General features: G+C 36.8%; 2 long non-coding RNA genes across 2 annotated transcripts in view; one reads left to right on the plus strand and one right to left on the minus strand.

Moving 5' to 3' along the window:
* LOC111442013 overlaps window positions 1–8,482 on the plus strand; it is a 22,327-nt gene extending 13,845 nt beyond the window's left edge. The window contains exons 2-3 of the long non-coding RNA XR_002710259.1: window positions 5,694–5,697; window positions 8,472–8,482. This is a non-coding gene — a long non-coding RNA (uncharacterized LOC111442013). The remainder of the gene's footprint in view (window positions 1–5,693; window positions 5,698–8,471) is intronic.
* LOC111442015 overlaps window positions 1–15,428 on the minus strand; it is a 19,104-nt gene extending 3,676 nt beyond the window's left edge. Inside the window, exons 1-2 of the long non-coding RNA XR_002710260.1 lie at window positions 15,419–15,428; window positions 6,952–6,957 (exon numbers count right to left, since the gene is read on the minus strand). This is a non-coding gene — a long non-coding RNA (uncharacterized LOC111442015). The remainder of the gene's footprint in view (window positions 1–6,951; window positions 6,958–15,418) is intronic.
* Window positions 15,429–25,009: the final 9,581 nt, after the last annotated feature.

Genomic DNA, 25,009 nt, shown 5'->3' on the forward strand with positions numbered 1-25,009 from the left:
GTCATCATCAATGTCAGCGAGTCCTTCTACCAGCTTCTTTGACTGCATCTGAAGCAAACCTCGATGATGAAAGTGCCCAAGTCTTTTGTGCCAAAATTCAGTGGCACTAGCTCTGAATATAAAGGCCATCTGCTCTTTCTCCATCAAATTTAGAGCAAAGCTTTTTCCTTTCATTTTGACATTGAACAAGTCTTTGCCACTAGCATATTTGATCAAACACTGCTTATTCTCAAACAACACTTTATAGCTTTTATCAAGTAACTGACCAGCACTTAAAGAGATTTTGATCAATTTTAGATACAAATAAAACATCTGGAATAAATTTTGTACCTTCATAACTTGTTACAACTACTGTGCCTTTTCCTTTGACTTCCAAGTGTTCACCATTGCCAATTCTCACTCTTTTGACTTCAATGTCTCTTAATTCCTCAAAAAACTCCTTGTCATATGTCATATGATTTGTGCATCCACTGTCAATCAACCAGCTCTCGCTTGATTCTTTGTCTGAGAAACAAGTGATCACAAACAATTGATCTTCTTCTTCTTGATCAATTACCTGTGCATCAACTTCTATCACCTGACCTTTAACTTTGTAGATCACAACTTCATGTCCAAGTTGATTGCATTTGGAGCATTTGGCGTCAGGTCTTCTCCAACACTTGTATGGTGGATGACCTTTCTTCTCACAATGGCGACAAGGTGAATAGGATTTTTTGAAACCTCCTCCTTTTGTCTTCTGATAATTGGTAGATGAATCTTCATTCGTCGATTGGTTTTTTAAAATTTTCTTGTTTTTATACCTGTTGTTGTCTTGATGCTTAATAGGTAAGAAACCTTCAATCACCCCTTCTTGCCTCATAGACCTCCTTTGCTATTGTGCTTGTAACGTATTCAAGAGCTCTGTAAGAGAAATCTTTGACAAGTCTTTGGTATTCTCCAGAGTAGTAATGGTGGCTTCAAACTTCTCTGGAACAGTGACTAGCAATTTTTCAACGATCCTTAAATCATTTAACACAGAACCAAGCAATCTCACCTTGTTGGCAATGCTGAGAAGTCTGTCAGAGTAGTCTTTCACCGACTCAGACTCTATCTTCTGCAACTTGAAATCCCTAATTAAATTCAGGACTTTCATTCCACGAATCCTCTCATCTTCTTCATATTCAGTCTTGAGATAATCTCAGATTTCCTTTGTTGTTTTGAGGGACATTATTCGCATGAAGATCATTTGAGATACAGCCGCAAATAGGCAAGTTTTTGTCTTTGATTTCCTTGTCTTCTTTTCCTTCTGTACTTTAATTTGTGCTATAGTAGGATTTTCTAGAAGTGGAGGGACCTCGTCATCCTCTTCTATTGCTTCCTAAAGGTCCAAAGCCTTCAAATAAGTCTCTATACAAACTGCCCACATTTGATAATTGTCTCTGATACCAATTATTAGTGAAATAATGAGTGATTGAATGGTTGATAAGAAAAATGAATTATGAAGAGCAAGAATGCTCTATATATATAGAGAATACAAAAAGAAATTTAGAAAATCTAGCTAAAAATCTGCAGAAAATCTGGTAACAAACCAATAAACAAATCAAAAACTAAATCAAATCAAAACTAAATCAACTTCTAACTATAAGGAGATTCAATCAGATACTAATTGACAGCAATCTAAACAAACACGTGATCTTTAACAACCCACTACAAACTCGAGGTCTTTCCTACTAAAGTATACTTAACTCTTTTATCGGCTTTGTGTAGAGAGTATCCTCTGTCAGATTTTCTATTCTGCTGCATTAGTAGTTTGTACCAACTCCAGCCCTAAAAGATGTTTCTTCACTATGGCCTCCTAGAATATTCGGGTTCGAAACCTCCTCCCATATAGAGCCTCAAATGGTGCCATGTGAATAGTCGATTGATAACTGTTGGTTTAGGCAAATTCCATAAGGGTCAGGTGCTTGTCCCAGCAACTTGTAAAGTCTATAACACAAGCCTTCAACATGTCCTCTAGGTTGATTCAACCTCTCAGTCTGCCCAATCGTTAGAGGGTGCAACGCCGTATTGATCATGAGTTGCATTCCTGGTGCCTTCTACAAAACCTTCCAGAAATTCGATGTAAACTTAACATCTCGATTTGACACAATGGATACTAGCACTGCAGACATACTATCTCTCTGATGTATAACTTGTCCCATTGGTCAACTACATAAGTGACCATGCCTGGAATGAAAGTGGGTTGTCTTGGTCAATCTATCCACAATGACCCAGATAACATTGAAGCCTCGTCTTGTTTTCAATAGGTTCGAGATAAAATTCATGCTTATTTCTTCTTATTTCCATTGTGGAAGTTCAACGATTGTAACAACCTTGTTGGTTATTGTCTTAGGATATTTACCTGTTTATATATCAGACACTGTTGGATATATTCCATGATCGAAATATGCCAAAACAAATGAAAGAAGTAAAAAAGTCAACTTGAGGGGAGAACTTTTGAAACAAACAAGCGTTAAACACTTAGCAAAGCACAACTAGTTTCCTAAAATTTCTCCTCAACTTATACACCACTAACTATCTTTCTAAATAAAGGCTAACAATTTCCTTAAACCTATTCAAGCCAATAACTATTTTTTGCCAAGTCAAGATGATTGATTCACATTCTACCCCGTAAGCTTGACTTTTCTTACGACACCTGTATGTCTGCAAAGCTTAACCCTTTGTTAGGGTCTTAGTGAGAATATCTGCATGTTGCTCTGTATTGTTAACATTGCTGAGTCCCTGATCAACTCTGTATTCTTCATAAGAAGCTTTAATTCCACAACATAAAATTTCTTTCATTTCTCTCTTATGTTCAGGGACTTCTTCATCTTGTAGGGTACTCCTTTCTCTTTCAACCTTCTTTTTAAACATGCCTCTAGCCTTCATCAGTGAGGGGGCAAATTGATATTCCATTTTTCTTATGCCCGGGTGGCCTTCCTCTAGACCTATGTGGTTGAGATGACAAGTATGATGAAACACGTCATCTTGTAGGTTTCTCTTCACTGATTGTAGTAGCCTATGGTTTCTTCTTGGCTATGTTCGGCAGTTCCTTTTTCTTCTAACCGGTTGGTTTCTTCTTCACTTTCTTGTTGTAAACGCCAATGGATACTTTTGGAAGATGTTGATTATCTTTAAATAGTATCTTATATAGGCGATTTTACGACCTTTTTGCCTTCATCAACAGGGCTCTATTTCTATCGTATACCTTGAGGAATGGGCCGACTATCTCCACTCTGCTACCTTCTTCTATCATTTGACCAAGGGTAATAATATTGCTCTTCAAACTTGGGATGTAATACACCTTGGTCAATAGACGTTGATCGTCGTTCTTACACTGGAACAAGATAGATCCTTTGCCTTGGATCAGTACAATTGATCTGTCGCAAAGCTTCACATTTTCAGTGAACTTCTCATCAAGCTCCTTGAACTTTCCTTGATCTCCAGTCATGTGGTTGCTCGCTCCGTTGTCTAGATACCACATGCTGGTCTCCACTTGGTCTTCTTCATCTATGAAGGGGTTCGCCATAACCTTCTTTTCATTGAGCATCAACATGTTGGACATTTTCTCGTCCAACATCAATGTAGGCTCTTCATCATCCGAGAACATGAGGTTTACCTCCTCATCGCGCTCCTTATTGCGGCACTTCTGCCACGTAATGCCCATATTTTCCACAAAAGTAGCACTTGATCATACTCTTGTCCTTCCGAGGTTTGGCATTTTAATGAGTTTGTGACGTATTGTTATGATCTCCTCTGCCACCACGTCCACGACCTTTTTTCTTTGTTATGGCTGCCATGTCTGCTCGTACCTGAAAAAAAAAGAGTCATCTGCATCTTTCTTTTTCATCCATGTGAGCCACTCTACATGTGTGAGTAAGAGGTATTTCTCCTTTCTTTGTATTCGTAGTCATTAAGTCTCTCCTCATAGACCTTAAGATGACCAACGACCTCCTCAACCGATATGTTCTTGAGGTCACCAAACTACTTGATGGAGGAAACAATCTGCATGAGTCTTGAGGGAACAACTCGAAAGAACTTCTTGACGACGGAGATCTCCTCCATCACGTCGACTAATGAACGGATGCCGCTGACGATCATCGTCAACTTCATGCCAACTTCGCCTCTTCACTCACCTTCCTTCATGCGGATATCCTCAAACTCACTCTTCAAGGCCTGTATCTTTGCTTCCTTGATGCGTTCTACACCCACGTGCATTGTTTGCAGCGTATCGCATGCTCCCTTTATCGAGTCCTACTTTACCAACATGAGAAGGACGTCCTCCTCAATGTCATGATGTTCGACAGTGCCCCACACGTCTTGTGTTTGTAAGTTAATACGCATCTTTATCGATCATGCTGCGTAGTTACTCTTGGTGAGCAACGGGTACTGGAGCATTACACTTCCCTCCCTTTCGCTCCTTATCATTGTTACATTTCCTCCAGCAACTTTGTATGGTGACGACATTTTTTTCGGCATCCTAGCTTTGATACCAAACATTGGATTTGGCCCATGACTGAAATGTGTCCAAACAAATGAAAGAAGCAAAAAGGACAACTTGAGGGGAGATATCTTTTGAAACAAAGAAGCGTTAAGCACTTAGCTTTTCAAATATATTTGTTGTTATGAAAGTAGCATACATCTTATAGTGGAGAAAACACAACTAGTTTCCTAAAATTTCTCCTCAACTTACGCACAGCTAATTATCTTCCTAATTAAAGACTAACAATTTTTGTAAACCTATTCAAGCCAATAACTATTTTTTATCGAGTCAAGCTTATTGACTCACAGACACTGACCCACATACTCAACTACGTTCTTCTTCATTCCTGACCACCAGTTACTACACTTCAAGTCCTGATGCATTTTAGTGCTTCTAGGGTGGAAGGTATAGGACGTGCAGTGGGCCTTAGTTAGGATTTCTTATAGGATTTTCTCATCTCAAGGCACGCAATGTCGGTCCTACCACATTAATTCCCTTTCTGAACAAACTGAGTATCCCTCTATTCTCTCAGTCCTATGTTGATCCCAGATCTTGTTGAGATGCATATCAATTCACTAAGCATCGATGATACGTCTTTTAAGGGTAGGTTGAGCAGAAAGCTATGCTAATTGAGTAGTGACGCCTCTAACGATGACCTTTATTTTGTCACTCTGCATCTCATCCTGTAGATACCTATATGCTTTGTGATCAAGGCGAATGTTTGGGCTATTTTTCTACTCAAGGCATCGACCACCACATTGGCTAATCCTGGGTGGTAGAGTATTTCGATGTCATAGTCCTTAACAAATTCCAACCACCTTTGTTGTCTCATGTTCAACTCTTTCTGCATAAATAGGTACTTGAGTCTCTTGTGGTCGATGTACACTTGTACCCTCTTCCCATACAGATAGTGACACAAGGTTTTCAATGCGAACACCACAACTGGCAACTCTAGATCATGGGTAAGATAGTTGCACTCATATTCTCTCAACTACCTGAGGCATAGGTTTATAACCTTGCCCTGTTGTATAAGTGCACACCCTAGTCCTTTTCCCGAGGCGTCGCTGTAAACTACGAGTCTGCCTGAGCCATCAGTCACTGTAAGTAATGGTGAAATGACCAACCTTTCTCTAAGTTCCAGAAAACTCTACTCACATGTTGGTGACTAAACGAAGGGTCTTCCCTTGGTTAGTTGAGTCAGTTGTTGAGATCTAAGAAAAATCTTGTACAAATCTTATGATAGTCTGCGAGGCCCAGAAAACTTCTTACTTAAATATGGTGGTTGGTCTGGGTCACCTTAAAACTGCTTCGATCTTAGCTCGGTCCATGGTTATTCCCAAGTTAGACACTATGTGACCAATGAAAGTCACCTTTTGTAGTCAGAACTTGCACTTTGTGAATTTGACATACAACTTGTGGGTTCTTTATAAGGTCAAGACTCTTATCAAATGTTCCTCGTTGCCTTAGATTTAGAATGCCTTAGATGTAGAATACACCAGAATTTCATAAATGAATGCAATCACGAAGTTATCCAGGAATTCCTTAAACATTCTGTTCATCTAGTCCATAAATATTGCAGGAAAATTTGTTCATTTACTTCATCTAGTCACTTCGCTCAACAAATTTCTCAGCCACAATGCTTGGCACGAGGCCATAGTTGCTGATGGCCTCACAGGAAGATAATGACACAGTTTTCTATTTCTAAGACTGCCAAGAGATCAAATTTCTGTTGAGATAAAATGTCATTCCTACGGTGCTTTTTCTATCGTCAATGTCTCCAGTTAAATCACTATCGGTAAAAGTGACTAGTTCTTCAAGACCTCACCCTCTTTATACTTCAACCCATAGCTTGTGGTTTCCTTCACGTAGCGGAGAATATACTTAACCGCTTGATGATGCATCATAGTGGACTTTTCCATGTACCTACTCATTATTCCAACATCATATGAAAGGTTCGAACGAGTATGAGTCAAGTACCTTAGACTTTCGATGACACACCTATACTCAATGGAATTCATCAAGCTTCCTCCAGCATCTTTCCCGAGTTGTAACTATACTTCCATGGGATACTTGGTCGGGTTGCACTCTACCATCTTAAATTTCTGCAACAACTGCTTAGCATAGGTCGATTTCTTTGGCATGATGTAATCTTTCCTTTGGTCAACTTCAATACCGAGGTAGTATGTGAGTAACCCGAGATCATTCATCTCAAATTCTTTCATCATTTTCTGCTTGAACTCTTTGACGCCTTCCACGCTTGTACTAGTGACAATCAGGTCATTAACGTACACGCCAACGACGAGTGTTTCAACCCCATCGTTTCTTGTGTACACTACTTATTCCTGTGAGCACTTCATGAAGTTTAGACTCTTTAAGCTCTTGTCCAGATGTATGTTCCACGCCCTCGGTGCTTGTCGTAAAATGTAGAGGGCTTTTGACAACTTTTACACTTTGTGCTCTTCTGCTTTGATGACAAACCCTTTAGGTTGGGCAACATACACTTCTTCTTGGAGGTCACCATTTAGAAATGCTAATTTGACGTCCAAGTGATGGACCTCCCATCCATGTTGAGCTGCGAGGGCAAGAATCAATCTTACAATGTCTAGTCTAGCCACAAGCGCAAAATCCTCCTCAAAATCAACTCCTTGCCATTGCACATATCCCTTCGCTACGAGTCTTGCTTTATGTTTGATGACATTTCCTTCACTATTCTTCTTCAACTTAAACACCCACTTCAAACCAATGGGCCTCTGTTGTTCTTCTTAATGGCTTCAAGTTAGTTAGTGCCCATGTTTTGTTCTTCTCAATGGCTTCAAGCTCCTTTTGTATGGCCTCCTGCCAGATCGTCTCAGTTGCTGCTGAAGGGAATGAACTCTTCATCCACGTAGCGGAAGCATTGGGAACCGTTTTGATTTTATTATGAATTAAAACAAAGCAATAAATAGAAGAGTAAAAACTCTACCTTTGTAGAAACCCTAGCTTGCAAGACTCCTCGGATATTCCAATCATGTAGAAGTTCTTGAACATTGCACAAGATCTTCCTTACTATGACTCGAACACAAGATCAACGCTTGTGGGAGCCTCTTGAAAGAAAATCCCAAAGGGATTGGAGAAAGAGTTTCGAGAATTATTTGGAGATTTAATTTCATTCTCTAGAGAAAGTAGGAGAGATTAATATATCTTTGGCTCAACTCGAGGGTCCTATCCATAGGGGTCTTAGAGAATCTTTGCCAAATAATATATTTGCATATTTAATATATTAGGATATAATACCTTATATAAATCATATTTAGATATTATAACATATTCTAATATATATTTAATTAATTTGAATCTCATTCAAATTTTAAATATATTTTTATTTAATGTATCCAAATATACTAATTGATTTAATATTTAATTGTATCAAATACAATAAATATATTTTTCCTTTTTAATATCTCTAATATATTAAATATTAATTTGAACACTCCAAATTATTTTTTTTTTCTCCATTTATATTTAACATATCTAATATATTAAATATTAATTTGAACACTTCAAATTAAATATATTTTTTCTATTTATTTAATATCTAATATATTAAATATTAATTTGACATTTTAAATTAAATTTATTTTTTCCTTAACGTATCTAATATATTAAATATCAATTTGAACACTTCACATTTTCTTTCAAATAATTGAACCTTTTAACGTTACTATGAGCTAGCAAGGGAACCTTATGGACCTACATATTATAAGCTCCAATAATATAAAAGTAATTAATTAAACTCTTTAATTAATCAATTTTCATTCATTAACTATAGGTCACTTCACTATAGACCTAGAGTTGCACTCTTATGCACTATAGGACAAGTTATATCCATTGATATAACCATTATAAGCAAGTCAATCCTTCACAAGTTGTTCATAATTACAGCTGGGTCAAAAGTCCATCTTACCCTTGGAAATACATCTTTCACCTTAAGTACCACTGATTTTCTAATGAATAATTTGTTTATGATCCAATCATAAACCAAGTCTCTCTCGGGCCAATGAGGGTGGGGCCCATTGTTCAAGTTCCAAAATAGTACTTAGAACAACTCATCTACTTTCCTTATATGGAAATGAGTGAATTCTATTTCATGATATTATGTTCCCAACTCCCTATTTGGTCAAGTCCCCAAAATGGTAGACATATTGAATCTGCTAATAAAGTCATTCTCACCCATGTAAATTAAAGGACAAGCTCTCACAGGCACGAGTTCATAAGATTAAGATCGAGTCGCATATGATCATCATGTGAAATATTAATCTTCTCAATTGACAGATTTATAAAGAGAGATTAAATATTTCTTGGTCCAGTCTTATACAAACTCATTGCATAGGATACCCCCACTTACATGTCTCCACATGAACGATTTAGATCAAATCATTTGTAATGATTACAAAGTGGGTCGTATCAATAGTGTTACCAGGATACGGCACCCAACCTTATTCATATACTATAGACTCTTTATGTTATTACTTGAACACGATCCTCTTGTATGTCAACCACATACTGTTTAAGATTACATTAATGACTTTGGATTTTCGTACAATGGATAACAATTAAATTACAAATAAAATAATAAAATTATTGTTAAAAACTAAATAATTAATTACGAGGCGTTAGGGCATAAATCCCAACAGCTGCCCATGATAGGTTATCGGCTCCTCGATTGTGAGCAACACTAACTCATCAGGATCCAATTCTTTTTCAAGTGTATCGGCATAAATTTTTGCAAGAGAACGAAACTTCTTTGGTCCATCCTCTGTTGTGGATCCTCCTGTGCTCTCGCCTGAGCTCTCTTATTCTAGAGAGTCCATCACGCCTTTTGGTATCACCAGTGATGACATGTGTGGACTTGTTGGAGTTGCTGTAGGGGCACTTTTGATGTCTGTGGTGCCTTCCTTTTCTTCCAGAGTAATGAACTTTGTAACAGTCTGCTTGTTATCGCCAACGCTGCACCAATCTCACTTCTTCTGTTCTTTGAATACGACATCTCTACTTACATGAATTTTCTAATGTTGCGGATCATACAACTTGTGTGTCTTGGTTCCATCCTCTATGTCAAAGTACATCATCTTTTGGCTTATGTCATCAAGCTTTTTGATATATGGTTTTGCAGTTTTAACATGTGTTGTACAACCGAAGACTCTTAGCTACTCGAATTTAGGTGTCTTGCCGAACTATGTTTCATAGGGGCTACAAGTGTTCAGCGCCTTTTTCGGTAAACAATTTAGAAGATAAACTGCATGTCGTATTGCCTCTACCCAGAAAATCGCCAAAACTTGCATGTTCTTGAGTAGGCTTCTTGTAGTGTTCATTATGATGCGATTTCTTGGTTCGACCACACCGTTTTGTTGTGGAGTGTACAGTGCAGTGAGTTGATGCTTGATACCTTCCTCTTCGAAAAACTTTGAGAAGTTCTAGAATAAGAACTCGCTACCTCGGTCGTTGTGCAAGGTTTTCTACTTGTGACCAGACTCGTTTTCAACGAGTCTTCTGAATTTCTTAAATGCACATAATGCCTCTCCTTTTTCTTTGAGCATTACACCCATATCCAACTACTGTAATCATCAACAAGTAAGAGAAAATACTAATGATGTGATGATTGGGCCACAAAAATGAGCATGAAGTAGTTGTTGACTTTTTGGTCCTTAATCTCACCTTAATTAATTTTAATTAATTGATGTTTTGATGATAATAAACCTACTTCTAGTTATTAACAATTTTCAGTATTTTGAACTGTCCGTAGTATAAGATTGGAAATAACGATTTCAGCGAATTTTCAATCACTCCGAAGAAGTTACAATCGAAACAAGATACCCGACATGATAATGTGGTAGCTAAATAAACATCATGGAAAAATCAAACGGTGAGGATTCAAATTTTATTTTTTTAGATTTTATGTTTAAGTTTTTATTTTTGTTGCTAAAAATGAAAGGATATTAGGCTAAACATTTATTCTCATCAGAAAAGGTGGGCAATTTACACAGGGGAGTTATTACCTTAATAGAAATGTTATGGGACTCCTTATATTCCTATGTTTAACCCTTCTCTTTCCTTAAAAAGGATTTTTGCTCTCCAAACTCGTCTCAGTGTCCAAGGGTGTCGGAAAGAATAGGAAAACCGAGAGTGTTAGAGGGGAAAGCGTGTGGGTTGGTTTGCTAAATTTCTTTTTCGGTGAGTTTGTGAAACGTGCTGTTCGGAGGAAAAATCGAGTGAATCGACGTCGGGATCGCTGTGCTCGTTAGAAATTAGAGTCGGAGGCGTTAAGTGACTGTCGGAAATAGAAGGTTTCATCGTGGGTTGTTGGACGAGGAGGCAACATAATCAATTAGGGGTTTCGGCCTTTTGAGTAAGGAAGACGAAGGAATAGGGTCGGGTTCAGTCTCTAACCAGCCCACAAACAAACATGGGTCGCACTCGTTTCAGCCCAGCAGGCGCGTGCATTCTCTTAGCTTCGCACACGTATTCGTGGCAGCTTGGCTTGCACGTGTGTCAAGCAACTCGGCTACATCGCTCCTCGGCTCATCGAAGGCGGCTCGACGGTCGGCTCGATTGTCGGCTCAGTGGCTCAGCTTAGCGACTCAGTACCCATAATATATCGATTTCTAGCTTTTCAGCCCTTCCGAAGCCGTTCACACCCTTATTTTTACCATCTGAGGTCAGTATGGTTCCTAACCGTCAAAGGCAGTTTGTGTTGGGAGTTTATTTCGATAAATATCATGAGATTTAGGTAGGGTATGTTATGAAAGGTTCCTAAATTTTTATGTGGTTATTATAGGACGTAATTAACTGTTAGAATTAGCTTGTTGTAAGTGACTTCGACAAGGGCCATCGAGGTAAGTGACTTTACTGTTGGAGTTAGCTTACTACGTGTTGTATGATGGTGCATGTCCTGTGGCTCCTGCATGCATCATATTTTATGTGTTATGACTATATGATGTATGGATTATGTGATTATTTACACTATGGAAAGTTATGGATTATGCTGACTATTGACTGTTGATTGTTTACGCTATGAAAAGTTATGAATTATGTTGACTATGGGCTGTTTACGCTATGAAAAGTTATGGATGATGTTGACTGTTGACTGTTTATGCTGTGAAAAGATTGTTGATCTGCTCGTATTATATGCAATGAAAATATTGATCGATGTCATGGATACACATAGTATTATCGAGTCATGTTATGGATACACATAGTATTATCGAGTCATGTTATGGATACACATAGTATTATCGAGTCATGTCATGGATACACATAGTATTATCGAGTCATGTCATGAGATGTTTATGGAACAATAATGTATTTTCATGTTATGTAATATGCCATGTAATGTAAGAAACGTATATGTGATGTTAGTAATGCTTATGTAATGCCATGTTAAATATGTTAAGGGACCTCATGCATATATGTATGTCACTTGCATCGGGATACTTCCCCTTTATGTTACGAAAGAATGAAATACGATATTTATGTTCGCCATGATATCATGTGGACCCTTTTTTGTTCTGTGGTGTCCAGCGACGTGTATTATGTTGTGCCTGACCAAGCCAAGCTCAGAAGGTACGTATATGAGCCCGCCTAGTGGGTCCATGTGCGCGTACATGGGCCGTGTGTGAAGGAGTACCACACATCCAACCCTACCTAGAATAGAAAAGCGTCCAAGGCCAGGTAGAGTTTACGAAAAGTTAGGTCCCGCTCATATGTTGCATGTGTTTGCATTTCTAACCCGACATTGGGGTGACTTACTGAGTATTTCATAAAATACTCAAGCCACGTGCTACATACATTTTTCAGGTAAAGGCAAGGTGCCAATTTCAGGTTGACGGTGGAGCTTAGGATACCATGGAAGTGGACGAGGGGCATTTTTAGTAGTTTATGTTTATTTGACTAATTTAAGTTGCATTGAACATTATTCTATTTAGATTTGTTTTGAATTCACTTACGGAAGGTTTTATTTTCAAAGATAGATTTGTTTTGAATTTTTGGACGTTTATGTAAGACTTTGTTGTATTTTCCAAGGTTATTTAGGATGAGCTTCCGCTTAATGAATTATGTATGCATGAGTGACGTCACTAATTAGGTTAAGAAAATTAGAGTCAGTACACAAACCATCTCATTTAAAATTTTGGAAGAGTAATAAATTGTGGAGTTTTTTTTAATTATATATAATATTATCTAATATATCATTTGAATAAAAAAAAATCTTTACTCACAATCTTTTTATTATTATTATATTATATTATTAAATTTTAAAAATTTAATTCTTATAATAAATTTTGAAATTTGAATTTAACCGTAAATCACGTTACTTTTTATTATTTTTATATTATCATATTTATAATAAATTTTGAATTTTTCTAATGGTTACTTATCTTGATTTTTATTATTTTTATATCATATTATTATATTTATAAAAAATAATAAAAGTAAATTATGAAAATTTTACTCCCATTATTATTATTACTACTATTATTATCTACTTTTAATCTCCACCTTCCATTTCTCTATTAATATAATTTAATGGTCCACATTAATATCAACCTTTTTACCACTTTCTTCTCTATTTAAACTCATCTACTCCCCATATTTTTATAACATAACTTCCATAATTCTTCAATTCTCAATTTTTTAGTGACTTTGTTGTTGCTCTCTAGTTGTAAGTGCTCAACTTGTAAATCTACTCTTTTAGAGAGTTGTTGTGTATTCTTACAAAATTTCAATACTTATAGCATTTTGATCCTTAGCCGTGGAAAGGATTGAATTTGCTCTTAAACTCGTGAAAAGAGTGGTGTAGCAGTTGGGCTCTAATCCGAAGAGAAAGTCAAGAAAGTTCTTTATTCAAATTCTCAAGTGGCGCTTGAGGAGTGAAGTAGGTTGAGTTTGACCGAACCACTATAAAACTAGGGTGTTATATTTTTTAATAAAACTAGGGTGTTATATTTTTTAATAAAACTAGGGTGTTATATTTTTTAATAAAACTAGGGTGTTATATTTTTTAATAAAACTAGGGTGTTATATTTTTTAACTCTTCTCTATTTAATTTTAAAATTATTATTGTGATTTATTGCATGTTCTAAGTCTTTCGTAATTGTTTAGAGTTAACTATTTTGTTGTATTAATTATCATCCTCTACCTATTTTTAAAAAGTTTCATAATTAGAAAAATTAAGCACGATTAAATACTTTTATCACCCCTAATCTTTTACCTATTTTTAAAAAGTTTCATAATTTGAAAAATTAAGCACGATTAAATACTTTTATCTTAAAACTCTATTCACCCCTCTAGGGTTGTCATATTGATCCAATACTAGTTTCAGTGGTCGCTTAACACGTAAATTAGTTTGAGTTGGGAACTACAATCTTGCTTGTTTAGAGACTAGACAACTTTCACATACTTGGTTCGAGTGTATAATTTTGGGTAGCCCCGTACCAATCTTCTTCTCTTCCATCATTTTGAGCGTCTGGAAGTTCACGTGCCCAAGTCTTACATGTCATCGCCAAGTTGGGTCTGCAAGTTTCATCAATAGAGAGGTAGATTGGCTAGTCTCTAATAGTATCCTGTATAGGCGGTTATGCGATCGTTTTACCTTCATCAACAAGGTTCCATTTCTGTCAAACATCTTAAGGAACGAGCCAGCTAACTCCACTCTGCTTCCATCTTCCATCATCTGACTAGGATTGATAATGTTACTCTTCAAGTTTGGGATATGTATACCTTTTTTAGTAAACGTTGGTCACCATTCTTGCATTGGAACAAGATGGATCCTTTACCTTGGATCGGTACAGCTGATCCATCACCAAACTTCATGTTTTCAGGGAGCTTCTCATCAAACTCCTTGAACTTTGTTCGATCTCTGGTCATGTGGTTGCTTGCTCTATTGTCAAGGTACCACATGTTGGTCTCCACTCGATCTTCTCCTTTTGTGAGAAGGTTAGCCATAATATTTTCTTCCGTTGAGCATGATAAGATTGGGCATCTTCTCGGCCACGTTAGTGCAAGCTCTTGATCTTGCATGAGTGTGAGGTTTGCCTCCTCATCTCGCTTTTTGTTGTAGCACTCTGCCGCATAATGACCATATTTTCCACAGGAGTAATACTTGATCATACTCTTGTCCTTCCGAGGGTTGACATTTTCATGGGTTAGTGAAGTATTGTCAAGACCTCCTTTGCCACCACGTCTGTGGCCATATCCACGTCCACAACCTCTTTTTTCTTTGTTATGGGTGCCACATTTGCTCATACCTAAAGAAGAAGAGTCATTTGCATCTTTCTTTTTCGTCCATGTGAGCCACTCTTCACGTGTGAGTAAGAGGTATTTCTCTTCCTCTTTGTCTTCGTAACCACAAAGTCTCTTCTCATGGACCTTAGGACGACCAACCACCCCTCAATCGATATGTTCTTGATGTCGCCAAACTGTTCGATGGAGATAACAATCTGCATGAATCTTCGGAGAACAACTCGAAGGAACTTCTTGATGACGGAGATCTCCTCCACCACGTTGCCTAATGAATGGATGTTGTTGATGATCGTCGTCAACTTCATGGCAATGTCATCTATTGACTCATTGTTTTTCATGCAGATAGCCTTGAACTCACTTTTCAAGGTTTGCACCTTTGCTTCCTTGAAACGTTCCACACCCACGTGTGCAATGTCTCCCACATTGCTTGGTAGATGGTGGCAAGTGCCATCCTGTCCTTACGCTCCTCAACATCACCATGCTCGACGGCGTCCCACACGCCTTGTGCCTGTAAGTTAACACGCATCTTTATCGACCATTGTGTAGTTAATATTCGTGAGTAACAGGTACTTGAGCTTTACATTCCCCTCCTTTCCACTCTTTATCGTTGTCACTTCTCCTCTGGTGACTTTGTAAGGTGACGATATTTGTTTCGTCATGTTGAGAGCTCTGATACCAAATGTTGGAAATGACCCACGATCGAAATATGTCGAAACAAATAAATAAATCGGAAGAACAACTTGAGGGGAGATTGCTTTTGAATAGAGGAACCTTAAGCACGTAAGAACCGGGTGGTGACTTACTTGGTTGATGCATGTCCTTTCGCTAGGGTTTCCATGCCCGTAAGGTGTCCAAAAATACTGATTTACCCCAATTATGTCCTAAATCGCATAAAAATATGATTAGAATCGAAATCAGGATGAAGATCAGTCAAACAGAAGTCAGACGCACGGAAACAGAAACTCACGCACTCCTACGCGCTGCCATGCGTCCTCTCGCGCCCAGACGAAGTCTAGTCGCGGGTGTCACGCGAGGGTCAGATTCTGTAGTTGTGGTTTGCTAGGAAAGTTCGGGTCACTCAATTTGGGTCGTGGGTCGGCTGGAGCTACCACGTGTTGACGGTCGTATGGAGCCGTGTTGCTCCACTCTGCGTGTGACGCACTGCTCCACAGAGTGACACGTGTCACTTTTTCGCCAACAGGCTCCTCCTGTCGTCGGTTGACACGTGACTCCCTGAAAAATTTTCTTTCTCCTCCGCTCTTGAAAATTGGCTTCGGAAAATTTTCTTTCTTCTCCATTCCTGACAATTGGCTTGGATCTTTGCCTTTCCACCAAAATTCTGGCTAGTTTTTTTCATGAATCTTATGGAGAATTCTCTCTAGATGATCAAAATTTCAAACCTTGATTCATAACCGAGAGTTCTAGATCTGAGAAAAATGATCAAGATCTTACCTTGCAAATTTTCTCGATCTCTTGACGAAAAATGGTACTCCAAACGCCAACATCTTCTTCTTCCTTCCAAGAAGAAGTCCTTGTCGTTAGATCGTGGCTGGCAGCGACTTCCGACGATGGTTCAATGAGTTTTTGGATGGTTCTTTCTTCCTTCTCTCTAGGTTTTCTCTCAACTCTCTCTTTTGACTTTTCCTCTTTTGTCACACAATTGCTAGGGTGCCATTTTGACCCATAGTGGCTGGAGGGGAGGAAAAATTGCCTATTTGCCCTAGTGACTTTAACTTTCTTTTTTCTTTTTTCTTTTTTTTTTTCTTTTCCCTCGGTGCTACTTGTCTTGCACCATTGTAACACTAAAGAATAGCTTACTCAGGTTTTATCAGAAGAAAAGTATGGTTTTATCGGAAGAAAAGTATTTTGCTTTATCAAAAGAAAAGTATGCTGCTTTGAGCATCTGCAACTTTGAATCAAGGGGAGGGTTGAAATATGTTTCAAAGTTCTAACCAAGTTTTTAGGAAGCCGTTAGTAATTTCCTAAACTTATGAATTTGTTTATGGTCGATAGTTTAGCAGGATTTCCTTAATTTTTTATGATTTTTAGTTACTGTATAAGCCTATTTATTTTGGAACTTAGGGAGCGGTTAGTAATTTCCTATACTTATGAATTTGTTTATGGTCAATAGTTTAGCAGGATTTCCGTAATTTTTTATGATTTTTAGTTACTGTACTTTGTAACTCTTTTGGCAAAGTGTGAGTAAACAGTATAATAAAGCATTTGCAACTTTGATTCTATTCTATCTTTTGCTATCTCTTTCAATATTCTTTTCTCAACACGGTGTACCTTGCAACTGGTCAAATAGGTCGTCTATCGTAGGAGGGGATATTTTTTCTTGATTGTAACCTCATTTAACTCTTATACATAGTAGCAATGTCCTATCTTTTTTCTTAACAAACAACACAGGAGACCCCCAAGGTGAAGCACTGGGTCGTATAATCCTCTTGTCTAGAAGTTGTAATTGTACATTTAAGTCCTTAAGCTTAATGGGTGCCATTCTATAAGGCACTTTGGAGATTGGTGTTGTCCCTTGTTCAAGTCAATACCCAAGTCTACTTCTCGGCAGGGGTAACCTCGACAACTCTTCTAGAAAAACATCCACAAATTTCCTGATGACTGGAACAGAAGACGTCGTTGACTGGACTCATCGACTTTTGTCACACTAGCTAGAATTGCCCAAACGCCCTGATACAACAATTTCCTAGCCTTCAACATTGTTATGACTCTAGGGACACCACTACATATGTTCCCTTTGAATTCAAAGCTCATCTTCGATGGGACCTGAAGATCACCTTTCTGCCTTTACAACCAATGGGGCACGGTTCTCACCTAACCAGTCCATCCCTAAGATTACATCAAAGTCTTGCATGCACAGGACAATCAAGGACGCTTCAAGGTTTCACCCTGTAACTATCACTCTACCATCCTTAACTCGGTGGGTGGCGGTCAAGTACTTGTCTACCAGTGTGGACACAGTAAGGATTCACTCTAAGGGTTCAATCTCTAAGTTTGCAAACTCAACAAACCCCTCATAAATAAAGGAATGAGTGGCACCAAAATCAAATAATGTAAAGGCTAGGTGACCAAAGATAGGTAATGTACGTGTCACCATTGTGTTGGGCTCTTCTACTCTCTTGGTCGTGGTGGCATGGGTCACAACTTGGCCTTGCTATTGGGCCCCTCAGACCTTTCTGGTTCTCCTACAGTCAATTTGTCTCCTGATTCTTCTTATGAGGACAATCTGCTATGCAGTGACCTGACTTGCCACAACTAAAACAACCACCAGTCCCTGCTAGACATTCACCCTCATGATAGTTTTTACACTTGAGGCATTCAGTTCAATTATGCTCTGGAGCCCTACCACGACGCTTAAATCGCTCCTAGGGCTGTTTGTTAGATATGAAAACATTTCTACTAGGCCTTCTTCGATGACTAAAGGAAGTTTGAATGGTCACTACTAAGCCGACCTATATTGCCATGTGTCATGGCATGTCCATCAGAGTTGCTATTCTCAATGCTTCAACATAGTCAGAGGATCTTTGTGCAACAAAAAGTTCCTGGATCTCTATCTGCAGACCTGCGGTGAAGCAATCGGTCCTCATCTTCTCATTACTGACATACTAAAGGCAGAACTTTGCTAGCCTGTTAAACTCGATCATACTCCTCGACTGATTTGTTCTCTTATTTGAGTTCCAAAAAGGTTGTTTGACTTTTTATTTGGGCGACCACTGAGTAATACTTTGCTAGCCTGTTAAACTCGATCATACTCCTCGACTGATTTGTTCTCTTATTTGAGTTCCAAAAAGGTTGTTTGACTTTTTATTTGGGCGACCACTGAGTAATACTTACGAAGATAGGCTTCGTTAAACTGGTACTAGGTAATATACCCTCCCCAGGTACACTCCTCTTTTGGGTGCCTTTCCACCAAAAGTGAGCTTTGCCCTTCATCATATATGTTCCAAAATGAATTTGATACTCTTGTGGATAGTTCATATACAAAAAAAAAAAAAGGTCATTTCTACCACATCCAGAAAGGTCTTCGCTGCTATAGGATCAACTTTGTCGTCGTCAAAGGAAGGCAGTTTATACCTTTGAAAATCCCTCAAATAACGGGACTTCACTGTCATGCCCCTAATATCTCTAAACCCCTACATTAAAGTCTGACTGGCTGATGTCTTTTGACTGAGCATTAGAGAAAATTGGTTGACGGAAGAGAAATAGTTGAAGAAAATTTGTTGGAAGGAAAAAAAAAACAGCGCAGAAAAATAACAGAAATAGGAAGAGAACGAAAGCTTGGGATTTGACTTTGCTGAAAAACACGCTACAGATATTTCTCATTTATTTAGACTATTTACCTTCAAGCTACTTCTTCGGTCCTAGCCGAGAGGCTGACCGGCTGCTCTATCTCCAATTTCAGGATGTAAAAGCGGTTTTTGTGCGTTGAACTTGCGTGAGCAAGCCGTCGTCGATCATCGCAGATCTTGAGTAGCCTGCACTTGATGAAAATGTAGTAGCCGACCTCATCAAATTGACCCAAGCTCACAAGATTAGCCAGCCTTGAGTCTCGGTATGAAATAGACGTCGGTCAACTTAGATGTTTGCCAGTTTTTACACTTAGGGCATTCAGTTCAGTTTTGCTCTAGGGCCCTACCACGACGCTTAAATTGCTCCCCGAGTTGTTTGTCAGATCTGGAAAAATTTATACTAGACCTTCTTCAATGACTAAAGTCTGAATGGTCACTACTAAGTCGACCTATACTACCATATGTCATGGCATGTCCATCAAAGTTGCTATTATCAATGCTTCAGCATAGTTAGAGGATCTTTGTGCAATAAAAAATCCCTTGATCTCTATCTGGAGACCCGCGGTGAAGCAATCGGTCTTCATCTTCTCATTACTGACATACTCAAGGCAAAATCTTGCTAGCCAGTTAAACTCGAGGTCATACTCCTCGATTGATTTGTTCCCCTATTTGAGTTCCACAAAGGTTATTTGACTCTTGATTCGGGCAACCACTGAGTAATACTTACGAAGATAGGCTTCCTTGAATTGATACCACGTAATATACCCTCCCTAAGTACAATCCTCTTTTGGGTGCCTTTCCACCAAAAGTGAGCTTCGTCCTTCAGCATATATGTTACAAATTTAATCTGATACTCTTATGGACAGCTCATATACAAAAAGGTCATTTCTACAACCTCCAAAAAGGTCTCCGTTGCGATAGGATCAACTTTGTCGTCGTCAAAGGAAGACGGTTTATACCTTTGAAAATCCCTCAAATAACGAGACTTCACTATCATGCTTCTAAGGTCATACTCCTCGACTGATTTGTTCCCCTATTTGAGTTCCAAAAAGGTTGTTGACTCTTGATTCGAGCGACCACTAAGTAATACTTTTGAAGATAGGCTTCATTGAATTGATACCAGATAATATACCCTCTCTAGGTACAATCCTCTTTTGGGTGCCTTTCCACCAAAAGTGAGCTTCGCCCTTTCAGCATATATGTTCCAAAATTAATTTGATACTTTTGTGGACAGTTCATATACAAAAAGGTCGTTTCTACAACCTCCAGAAAGCTCTTCGCTACTATAGGATCAACTTTGTCGTCGTCAAAGGAAGGCGGTTTATACCTTTAAAAATCCCTCTAATAACGGGGCTTCACTGTCATGCCCCTAATATCTCTAGACCCCTACACTAAAGTCTGACTGACTGATGTCTTTTGACAATTTGATACCTGAATACTCGGTTTGATAACCCGCTACTAATTCTTCTTCCACTTTTGGTAAATCAAAAGGTAACCTCTTACATTTTGCTAAGGAAGAAATTAGAAAAATAACAAACCCTATAGGTTGATGCCACAAATTCCACCTCCAAAAATCATATTTTGATTGAGCCTCAACTATATCAACTGTACTCAAACTGTTAGAGAATCATAATCTGTAATAATATCACTGTTCTAAAAATTGGTTGACGGAGGAGAAATACTTTCTAGGATGGACCCAACTAAAACAAAGAAAATTTGTTGAAAGAAAAAAAACACAGAAAATTTGTTAAAAGAAAAAAAAACTAAAAAAATTTGTTGAAAGAAAAAAAAAAAAACCTCACAAGATCGGTGGTGCCATACCCTTCGATCTCAGCGACACTATGGCGTCCCAAATTTCGTAGAATCAAGCTCGGAGAAAGCAACATCTTTCTAGGATGGACCCAACGAAAAAATTTATTGGAGAAAAAAAAATTGAAAAATTTGTTTGAAGAAAAAAATAAAGAAAATTTGTTGGGAAAAATTATTGGAAGAAAAAAACAAAGAAAATTTGTCCGAGAAAAAACAATCTGTTGGAAGAAAAAAAAACAAAAAAAATTTGTTAAAAGATAAAAAATAAAAAAAACAAAGAAAGACTCACAAGATCGGTGGTGCTATACCCTTCAATTTTAGCGACACTACGGCGTCCCAAAATTTCAAAGAATCAAGTTCGAAGAACGCAACTCTTTCTAGGATGGACCCAACAAAAACAAAGAAAAATTGTTGAAAGAAGAAAAAAAACAAAAAATATTATTGCAAGAAAAAAAAAACAAAGAAAAATTGTTGGAGAAAAAAAAACACAAAGAAAAATTGTTAAAAGAAAAAAAAACAAAGAAAGGCTCAAAGATCGGTGGTGCCTGTTCGATTTAAGTGAAACTACGGCGTCCCAAAACTTCTCAGAATCAAGCTCCCAACACAAAGAAAATTAGTTGAAAGGAAAAAAAAAAACAAAAAAAAAATTATTGCAAGAAAAAAAAAACGACAAAGAAAATTTGTTAGAAGGAAAAAAAAAAACAAAGATAGGCTCAAGATTAGTGGTGTCATACCGTTCGATCTCAGCGACACTATGACATCCCAAAATTTCTCAGAATCAAGTTCTTACAACCCAACGTCTTTCTAGGATCAACCCAAGGAAAACAAAGAAAATTTGTTGAAAGAAAAAAAAAACAAAGAAAATTTATTGAAAGAAAAAAGAAAATTTGTTGGAGAAAAAAATTAGAAAATTTGTTTGAAGAAAAAAAAAATAAGGAAAGATTCATAAGATCAGTGATGCCATACCCTTCGATCTTAGCGACAATACGACGTCCAAAAATTTCTCAGAATCAAGCTCCTAGAACGCAACATCTTTCTAGGATGGACTTAACAAAAAAAAGAAAATTTGTTGAAAGAAAAAAGAAAACAAAGAAAATTTGATGGAGAAAAAAAAAATTGGAAAATTTGTTTGAAGAAAAAAAAACAAAGAAAGGCTCACAAGATCGGTGGTGTCATACCCTTCGATCTTAGCGACACTACGGCGTTCAAAAATTTCATAGAATCGAGCTCCGAGAACATAACGGCTCTCTAGGATGGACCCAACGAAAGCAAAAAAAAAATTGTTGAAACAAAAAAAATAAAGAAAATTTGTTGAAAGAAAAAAAAATAAGGAAAATTTGTTGAAAGAAAAAAAAAATAAAGTAAATTTGTTGAAAAAAAAAATGTGGAAAATTTGTTAAAAAAAAAAAACAAAGAGAGACTCACAAGATAGGTGGTGCTAAAACCTTCAATTTCAGCAACACTACGGCGTCCCAAAATTCCAAAGAATCAAACTCGGAGAAAGCAACGTCTTTCTAGGATAGACCCAACAAAAACAAAGAAAATTTGTTGAAAGAAAAAAAAATATATTATTGCAAAAAAAAAACAAAGAAAATTTGTTTGAGAAAAAAAAAACACAAAGAAAATTTGTTAAAAGAAAAAAAAAACAAAGAAAGGCTCAAAGATCGATGGTGCCTGTTCGATTTGAGCTAAATTACGGCGTCCCAAAATTTCTCAGAATTAAGCTCGAACACAAAGAAAATTAGTTGAAAGAAAAAAAAACAAAAAAAAATTATTGCAAGAAAAAAAAAACAAAGAAAACTTATTGCATAAAAAACACGACAAAGAAAATTTGTTAGAAGAGAAAAAAAAACAAAGATAGGCTCAAGATCAGTGGTGTCATACCCTTCAATCTCACCGACACTACCGCATCCCAAAATTTCTTAGAATCAAGTTCTTACAAGGCAACGTCTTTCTAGGATGGACCCAAGGAAAGCAAAGAAAATTTGTTGAAAGAAAAAAAAAACAAAAAAAAATAAAGAAAATTTGTTGAAAGAAAAAGGAAAGAAAGAAAATTTGTTGGAGAAAAAAAAATTAGAAAATTTGTTTGAAGAAAAAAAAAATAAAGAAAGGCTCACAATATCGTGATGTCATACCCTTTAATCTTAGCGACAATAGGACGTGCAAAAATTTCTCAGAATCAAGCTCCTAGAATGCAACATCTTTCTAGGATACACCCAACCAAAGCAAAGAAAATTTGTTGAAAGGAAATAAATAAATAAAATAAATTATTAAAAGAAAAAAGAAAACAAAAAATTTATTGGAGAAAAAAATAATTGGAAAATTTGTTTGAAGAAAAAAAAAACAAAGAAATGCTCGCACCTTCGATCTTGGCGATACTACAGCGTTCCAAAATTTCAAAGAATCAAGCTCCTAGAATGCAACGTCTTTCTAGGATGGACCCAACAAAAGCAAAGAAAATTTATTGAAAGAAAAAAGAAAACAAAGAAAATTTTTGGAGAAAAAAAATTGGAAAATTTGTTTGAAGAAAAAAAAGAAGAAAGGCTCACAAGATCGGTGGTGCCATACCCTTCGATTTTAGCGACACTACGGCATCCCAAAATTTTACAGAATCAAGCTCGGAGAACGCAACGTCTTTCTAAGATTGACGGAATGAAAACAAAGAAAATTTGTTGAAAGAAAAAAGAAAACAAACAAAATTTGTTGGAGAAAAAAAAAAAGGCTCACAAGATCAGTAGTACCATATCCTTCGATCTCAGCGATACTACGGCGTCCCAAAATTTCTCAGAATCAACCTCGGAGAATGCAATGTCTTTCTTGAATGGACCCAACAAAAGCAAAGAAAATTTGTTGAAATATATATATATATATATATATATATATTATTGCAAGAAAAAAAATAAAAAAAAATTTGTTGGAGAAAAAAAAAACAAAGAAAATTTGTTAGAAGAAAAAAAAAAACAAACAAAATTTGTTAGAAGAAAAAAAATACAAAGAAAATTTGTTAGAAGAAAAAAAAAAAACAAAGAAAGGCTCACAAAATCGGTGTGTCATACCCTTCGATTTGAACGATACTACAGTGTTCCAAAATTTCTCAGAATCAAGCTCGGAGAACGCAAAGAAAATTGGTTGAAAGAAAAAAAAAACAAAAAAAATATTGCAAGAAAAAAAAACAAAGAAAATTTGTTGGAAAAAAAAACACAAAGAAAATTTGTCGGAAGAAAAAAAAACAAAGAAAGGCTCACAAGATCGGCGCTGTCATACCCTTCGATTTCAGCGACACTATGGCGTCCCAAAATTTCTCAGAATCAAGCTCCTAGAAGACAACATCTTTCTAGGATGGACCCAACAAAAGTAAAGAAAATTTGTTGAAAGAAAAAAAAAACAAAAAATATTATTGCAAGAAAAAACAAAGAAAATTTGTTGGAGAAAAAAAAATACAAAGAAAATTTGTTAGAAGAAAAAAAAAACAAAGAAAGGTTCACAAGATTGGTGGTGCCATACCCTTCGATTTTAGCTACACTAGGGCGTCCCAAAATTTCTCAACTGAGAGAACGTAAAGAAAATTAGTTGAAAGAAAAAAAAACAAAAAAAACTATCGCAAGAAAAAAAAAACAAAAAAAAATTATTGCAAGAAAAAAAAACAAAGAAAATTTGTTAGAAGAAAAATAAAAAACAAAGAAAGGCTCACAAGATCGGTGGTGTCATACCCTTCGATCTCAATGAGACTACTGCATCCCAAAATTTCTCAGAATCAAGCTCCTAGAACACGTCTTTCTAGGATGGACCCAACCAAAGCAAAAAAAATTTGTTGAAAGAAAAAAGAAAACAAAGAAAAAATTGTTGGAGAAAAAAAAAACAGAGAAAATTTGTTGGAGAAAAAAAAATTGTTGGAAGAAAAAAAATAAAGAAAAATGGTTGAAAGAAAAAAAATAAAATAAAGATTTGACTTTGATAGAGTTAGCTTCTACACAGTAATCACTGGTAGATTAACCTGGCTCTGATACCACTGGATGCTTTTTTGATTGAAGAGAAAATCAAATCAGTTGACAGAAGAGAAATAGTGGAAAAAAATTTGTTGGAATAGAAAAAAAACAGCACATGAAAATAATAGAAA

Source organism: Cucurbita moschata, unplaced genomic scaffold (assembly GCF_002738365.1).
Source record: "Cucurbita moschata cultivar Rifu unplaced genomic scaffold, Cmos_1.0 Cmo_Scf00004, whole genome shotgun sequence".
Classification (NCBI taxonomy): Eukaryota; Viridiplantae; Streptophyta; class Magnoliopsida; order Cucurbitales; family Cucurbitaceae; genus Cucurbita; species Cucurbita moschata.